The sequence below is a fragment of the Rutilus rutilus genome (assembly GCF_951802725.1).
Source record: "Rutilus rutilus genome assembly, chromosome: 8".
Classification (NCBI taxonomy): domain Eukaryota; kingdom Metazoa; phylum Chordata; class Actinopteri; order Cypriniformes; family Leuciscidae; genus Rutilus; species Rutilus rutilus.
The window spans coordinates 6,261,154-6,269,196 of record NC_140222.1 but is presented as its reverse complement, the minus strand read 5'-3'; positions in this window follow the sequence as shown (position 1 = coordinate 6,269,196).

Here is an 8,043-nt window from a genome sequence, read left to right as displayed (position 1 = left end):
CTGCACTGGCTTTCACTGTACATGCATATGTGTATTTTAACAGTTTTGATGTGTTTTACTGATTATTTCACGTCATCTGAGCTTCACCACTTTGAGCTCCAGTCGGCCACAACGTCCTGTAGATCTAATCGATAGCAATCACTATGTGATAATGTGTTATGTGTATGCCAGGTTAAAGAGATGTGTTTTTACTCTAGATTTAAACTGACAGAGTGTGTCTTCACAAAGCTAGGAAGACTATTCCAGTGTTTTGGGCTCTAAATAGGAAAAGGATCTACCGCCTCCAGTGTATTTTGATATTCCAGTTATTATCAACTGGCCAGAACTGTGAGACAGCAGTGGATGTGAAGGACTATAAAGTGATAAAAGCTCGCTGAAGTACTAAACCATTCAGGGCCTTTACAGTAACAACTGTTGTGGCAATTTTTCATTAAACAATCATCAACTGCGTAAGAGACACTCTGAAATTCAAATGATCATTAAAAAAGTATTTTATTCTTGCAAGAAGGCCCAGTTGCCACACAGAAGTCATTAGTACAGTCTGTGGAACAAGTGCGACAAAGGGAGGGAGGGCAGAGGAGTCTTTATACTGCTTTCAAGGTCTTCTGCTTACAGGCCCTTATCTAAACAAGGGAAGGTTTCTCTGCTAGTGACCTAATCCTGCTGAGTTTATTCCTACAAACTCAGAAGTCCCAAATGGGACCACCTCTGATCCCAAGGGGTCAGAGGTTCCCTTTTCAGCTGTCTCCCCCTTTGTCTCACAGTGTTCACATTAATCATTATATTGAAAAATCAGGAGCACACCTAGAGTGTGAAAATTAAAATTCCCATTACAATCCTCCCTTTTTATCATTCATTGATAACTGATCAATCCGAACACATTATACTAATACTACAACTCTGATCACTCTTCTTAAACTTGCAGGAACAGAAAAAGATTAAAATGAAATAAGCTTAGGCTGTTCTGTAAGGATAGGCCCTTAATTTTATAGCAAGCAAGTCAAGGTTTATATAAAGCCAGGCTAGGTGGATAAGCACTGTTATCGCACCCCCAACACAAGGTCGGACCCTCAGTCACCTCAATATAAACAAGAAATAGTATAGATTATATTTAGAAAGAAAAACATCATTAGGAAAAGATAAAAGTAAAATAAAAGTCCCTCATTTCAAACTCTGTCCTTGTACGCCACCTCGTGACACGGATGGCTGCTGTTTTTAACCCTCTTTACATATCATCGTCCTCAGAAAGAAAGAATTTAGAAAGTAAGAAAATAAGAAAATAAGAAATTGAAAAACACCCCCCTTTTACCACATCATTGAATAGATTTTCTACTTTTCCTGAAAACATTTGCACCAATCAAATCATTAGATCTATATCAATACTAAGCCCTAGTTTGATTCAATCAAATAAAATCATCAAAATCGTCACAAAACAAATTATTCTGCTAAACGTCCTTGATCCCTCACTGCCCTCCGCGTCGGCGCGTGGGGTTGCTGAGGCTGGACCCAGGTGTCACCCTCTCCGAACATTTTTTCCCGATCCTTGCAGGATTTTCCCTCAGATCCCGACTGCACCTCCACTGGAATCAACCATTTGCTGTCTGCTGTCACCTGTGAATGCAGACCCTAGCTATTTTGTTAGTGACCGCTTGTCTAGCCGGTCGTCCCTTTTGGTGTGACCTGTGGAATCAACTTTGCTCATGTCAACAAAACAAAACAAATTATTTATACATTTGGAACAGAATCAGTTCTGTTCGACACAATCCATCCTGACATTCTGCAAAGGGAAAATTTTAAGTTATGCGCTGCACAAGGTGTGGCCTTTCATTCTGCCCTGTATCATAAGTCTGCATGCTCTGTAAAGAAAGACAAATGTCGAGGTTATTGTCAGATAGTAAAGTACGTAGTTTCTTTTGTCTGCTGTGCTGCCGCAGCCTTCGCTGCCGCATCTGCCCTGGCGTTCCCTGTTGAAACGGTCCTTGTTTTTAGCACACTTACAGACAGCAATTTTGTTAGGGAGAAGAACGACTTCTTGCAGGGCTTTTACCCAGTTAAACCCTGTGTCCTCCCAGCATTTATCGTCCCACCTGTGCGATTGCATTCATCAAATTTGAACCCCTTGGTATGGCAATTGTTACCATCCCCCTTTGATGCATGATACACCATAGTGTTTGGGTAAACAAAGTTTTCAACTAACCCAAATGTTGTCCTTCAGCCAAATTTCCCCCCAGACCTCTTTCTCTGCCTCTGAAACAAAACATTACGTAAGCCACAATCAGTTCTTCTTATCTAATAATTTGAAGGGCACTGGCCCTGAGTCTCACTGCTTTTCAGGCCTGTTTTTTTGGTCTCTTAAGTCAGTCATCTACAAACATTTTCCAATGTCAAAGTCATCAATTGTTTCTATCAGGTCAGGTCGTGGTGTACAGACTTGGTCAGTATCAGTCAAACAACATTCTCCTCCCTTTGTTCACAATAATCTACAGAGCTTGATGACCAAATTTCTTTCAAATTTGTCATTTGCCTTAACCCATCTGTAATGATAAAACTTTAGTTCCAGAGGTTAATGACACATACATTGACACTATTCAGACAGAATAGCTCCCATAACCTAACACTTACCAAGACCTAGTTCATTCACCCTCAAACACACATACCTGACTATAAATCACTCATATTCACATATTATCCTAAAAAGATTAACGTTTATAATAAGATTTTAAACTTCTCATTTTCCTGTAGCTTTTATCTAATTTTACATGGTCTCTTAACCAGTTTCAAAGCACGTCTGTTCATTATTCATTTTCTCTTAGAAAAGTCAGCTGGGTTGTTTTGGTTCATTATCATTATTTTGCTTCAGCTTGCTTTAGCAGGCCGATAACAGAAAGACAGACAGAGTATCATCCCTTCCTCCACAACAGTCTCTATCATTATATTAAATATCATATTAAACAAATAATCTTTTCAACAGCCTCCTAAGACTGTAGCTAAATTAATCATAGCCTAGAACCCTTAATAGTTCACAAATGTTAAAATACAAATGTTTAACTCAAATTAGAACCATTACAACAATCTAAAATACATTATGCTATGAGCATTTCTAAGGTTATCTTTATTTTAAATACTCAATTCACCTAACCTTTAAAGTTATCCAGACTTTTTCTTGAATCTACAAAAGCTGTCTTCATCTTTAGCCACCACCATGTCTAACGACCTTCAGGAGTTAAAACTATCTGACAGGCATATTATTTCAATATCAACACTTCCATAATTTTTCCCTTGCCCATAAGGCAACCAGCATCGTGTTCCTGACATAAATTAAGTTTTCTTACTGTCTCCACAACAAATAATGACAATCACCTCATGGTCTCAGCTGGCTCTTGAAAGCCCATTCCCGTTAGCTCTTTATCTTTAATCTCCATCAGGGTGTATCCCCTGGCATCGTTGCAGTGATGGAAACGCGGTTTTCTGGTGAGTGGTATAGAGGAACTCACACTTTTTACGGGTCAGACTGCCATGACTCGTCGGCACAGCATCTCCCCTCTCAGTGACCTGCTGATGCTGGTGGCTAGTGCAGTCTTTCAGCGTTCAACTCTCATACCTTTCTCACATATAAAAACACCTGCCTTCTCTATTTGGCAAAGCGCCCAGCAGCGATGCAATCCTGCTTTGGGCGTCCATCCTTTTAAAGCCTTTGGAGAATCTTACCCGTCATCGGATATACACCTCATGCATACTGGTCATCGCGGTTATTTTCATTTTCTTTTTTTCATCATCACGCAATCAGTTTTCTTCAACAGAACTCAGCTGTTTTCTGGAGCTCAGGAAAGTCACATTCAAGAGTCACCTCACCCGGACTTGCCTAATAGTGTTAACACAGGGAGACAGGTTACTAACAGCAGTATTTAATCTCTAAAATCCATTAAACATCTTCAAATCAGCAAAATCTCAGTGAACTTTAATCACATTCATCTATTCAGTGTGCTGTTACATCTGTAGCCGGAGCCATCGGCCCTGTATCATGGTGGAAGCTAAGATCAGACAAAGAAGTTACTGGCCCTGAATTAAACTAGTCAAAAACGTCACTTCTATTGTTTAAGACTTCTTTAAAGTCATTCAGTTTTACTTTTAAAACATATGCCCTCTAAGTATAAAATCCTGTAACATTATTTCTTTTAACATCTCCATGTCTATGATTTTTCAACTGAAACACTGTGCCTTACTATATTATGACACAGGCTCAGATAACAGCCTTTAGCTGACATTGAATGAGAGAGACTCTGAGGCATTCAGGACTGGTACACTGCACTCTCATAAACTTCTAAAATCAAACTTTATCTACCATCTTTTAACTCTATCCCAGCGTAAGGCATCTTTGCCAGAAATTACATGCGTTTTCAAATAAACATAATTTTTATATTTGTCTTTTGCCCACATCAGGGAATTTAGACATTACAAATTTACAGATCGTGTCTCTGTCGCACTGGACGTCTCAGCCACAGCACACACCAGATTCCGATAAGCAAACTGTTTCAGCCAATCACAAGCTTATCTTTTGAAAGCAAAACATCAGCTCTTAGTTCTTTCATGGTCAACTATTCCTCCACGTTCAAAACACTAACAAACTGTTTGTTTAATCAGATGCCTTTCTACACATTTAACATTTATCAACTGTTATTCCAGTAATACTGCTTTTACTTATTTGATCACATTTCATCTCAATTTTAGTTGTCAAGTTCTCAATTACTTCAATGTTTTTTTCTAGGAGTTTATCAATCTGCAATTAGGATTCACACTAACTTTAGCACTGCCCTCTCTGCTTGTGATACATTCTGATACATTCTAAAACCTTCTCAAAGCGTTTCATTCTCATATTTTCATCCTTTTAGTTACCGGTACTTTTAAAATATTTTGCAACTCATTTGTTGGAGTCATCTGTAATTTTACATCAACCTGTATTCATCAATTCACTAGCTCTTTCCTTCAAAAGGATTCCCTTAAGACTTAAATCTTTCAACCTTCTTTTAACCTTCTTTTCTCCCTTATTTACTTGCACATTCTTTTCACTTACTTTAGCACTGCGTTCACATTCTTAGTTCTTTCTCAGACGAAAACTTTAATATCGTCATTTAAACACTGATCTACTTCCATCTATCAACTTTCCTTTAACTTTCTTTCCTTCACTTACTTTTACAGTCATACAGTTTCATTTTACTTTCTTTTCTGAGTGTCCATTTACAATTACCGGCTAAATGGCCCTGCTGACCACAATTAAAACACTCACTTTGCCTATAGTTTGATCATTGAGCTTGCAAACGGCTCCAACTTACTGCACACCCTTGAAGCAGTGTGTCCCCATCAGGAATGTAAACAGAGCCACTGATATAAGCAGTTCTCTGTATTCTTTTACACCAGTGGCGGATTCAATCACAACAGCCAAATCATAATCTTCATCATTATCATCGGCAGCACATACATTTTCATAAACTGCACAGAAAATCATTCAACATATTCTAAGGGGTTTTCACTAAACATTTTCGTTTTTTAACTTCACATTTCTTTGAAGTCAAAGCTTCAGAGCACAGCTGCTTACAGCGTTTGCTCTCTTCTGTCTCCCTGTTTGTTTCAGGATTCTTCATAAAGTATAAAATTTGTACTAAATGCCATCAATTTCATTAGCACTGGTTGGAAACTTCATCAGATTGACTCATAATTATCAGCTTCTTTAAAGTTTGTCGTTTCACTTAATGTTATCATTATTTTCTCAGTCCCACTTATCTCTGCTGTTTCACATGATTTCTTTTTTTTTTTTTTTTTTTCTCATTCCCACATTTACTTCACGCACACACTTTCAGGTGCCGTGGGCACAGACTTTTCACATACTTCACTCTGCTTTTCATTCAAACCCACATTCAACCATTGCTTCACAGTTTTTTACGCACGTTTTGCACAGGCACAACTTTCCTATGTCTAACATGCCCTTTTCCCCATAGTTTTCTTCATTGCACAGTACACTGGTGTGCAACATTTACTGTTAGATGCTCCCATGATGGCTGTTTTGTTTCTTTCACTGCTGCCTGTGGCTTTCTCAGCGCGCTTGAACTTTTCACCCAAAGTAAGGGTTGAAATTAATTTCTGCTTACTCTCAATATCTTTCTCTGGAATTCAGTTTCGGCCTGGAAATTCCTCAACCTGTTAGGTCTCAATTTTCCAGCCTTTTTAAAAAACTTCCTTCCCTTGATCAATTATTTCAGCCTTGAATTAATCTTCTGTACGAGTACTGGCTTCGGTCCGGACAATATCTTGACCTTTTGTGGTCTCAATTTCCTTCCCCTACTTAAAAGCCTTTTCCCTCGTACCACAGCTTTAGTTTCAGTTTTCAAATACAGCCATTATGGTCCATCACAACATTTTCTTTTCAAAAATTCTTTTCAAAATAATTTCTTAAAAACAAAAATTCTTTTCAAATCCCCAAAAGTAAATGAATTTACTGTCTCTTACCAGAGATTTTTCTGTCGCCACTCGGGTTCTTTTTTTTGAGTTCCCTCTGGAAGTCCTCCCCGGGTCTGAAGCGGCTGGTTCTCCTTCTCTCAATATTTTTCGAGGTGAGACTGAAGCCTGTTGCTTTCAGGGCGTTTTCCCTCCACTGTCCGCTGATCAGACCCGGAAAGCCCTCAAGGAAAACTCATCCCAATACTCTGACACCAAAATTGTTGTGGCAATTTTTCATTAAACAATCATCAACTGCGTAAGAGACACTCTGAAATTCAAATGATCATTAAAAAAGTATTTTATTCTTGCAAGAAGGCCCAGTTGCCACACAGAAGTCATTAGTACAGTCTGTGGAACAAGTGCGACAAAGGGAGGGAGGGCAGAGGAGTCTTTATACTGCTTTCAAGGTCTTCTGCTTACAGGCCCTTATCTAAACAAGGGAAGGTTTCTCTGCTAGTGACCTAATCCTGCTGAGTTTATTCCTACAAACTCAGAAGTCCCAAATGGGACCACCTCTGATCCCAAGGGGTCAGAGGTTCCCTTTTCAGCTGTCTCCCCCTTTGTCTCACAGTGTTCACATTAATCATTATATTGAAAAATCAGGAGCACACCTAGAGTGTGAAAATTAAAATTCCCATTACACAACACAAGCAAACACTATACAAATAAGAGTCACAGGTCAGAGGTCAAATAGGATTGACAGCTCACAGCACTAAATAACACACCAGTAGATACAGATATCTAATCCAATATTTCACTCTTCTGCTATTAGTTTTCATTCAGGGCCAGAATTCATTTGAAAATGTAAGATCAGCAAAAGCTTGTTGATTTTCGTGATGTTAAAGGAGACGGATGTGTGAGCGGAAACTGACTGAGGTTGGGGGAGGATTCACACACAACCAGATAAATATCTCAGTTCAGTCGTGTTTGAACCCCTTTTCACGGGCTGTGAAGCACGCCAAGTGCGCTCATTGGACGTGACGTCACGCCAAGGCTCAGCGATAGGCTGCTGCAGTTGCCGCAAGGCAGCCAATGGGCACGCTAGCTAGCCTGCCCTAGGTCTGCATGCTGCCGCACTGCGATGACAAGATTATTAAAAATTAAAGATAATTTTTGGCTTCAGTATCTCGAGAAAATAGACTTCCCCGCAGCGTAAGCTACTTACGCAATACTCGTTCCCTCTTCTAGAGAGAACAGAGGTTACGTTAGGTAACCGATACGTTTTCAGACGTTTCAAGAGTTGCTGCCATGTGGGTTTTTTCACTGAACTGATGAATAAAATGTTTCTCAAATTAGTTTAGTTCTGTTTGTGGCATCAAGTTAGTAAATTTTTTTAAGTATTTTTATTGTCATGATTCCTGTCTTGTGTGCACTTTTGTTATTTCCTGTTCTGTGCCATGTTTTGTAGTCCTTTGTAGTTTTTCTTGTTTATTAGTCTCTCCAGGTGTTTCTGATTAGCCACGCCCCCTTGTTATCTTGTTTAGCTTGTTGGTCTTTGTATTTAAGCCCTGTGTCTAGTTCAGTCTTTAGCCCTATTCGGACGGGACTAGT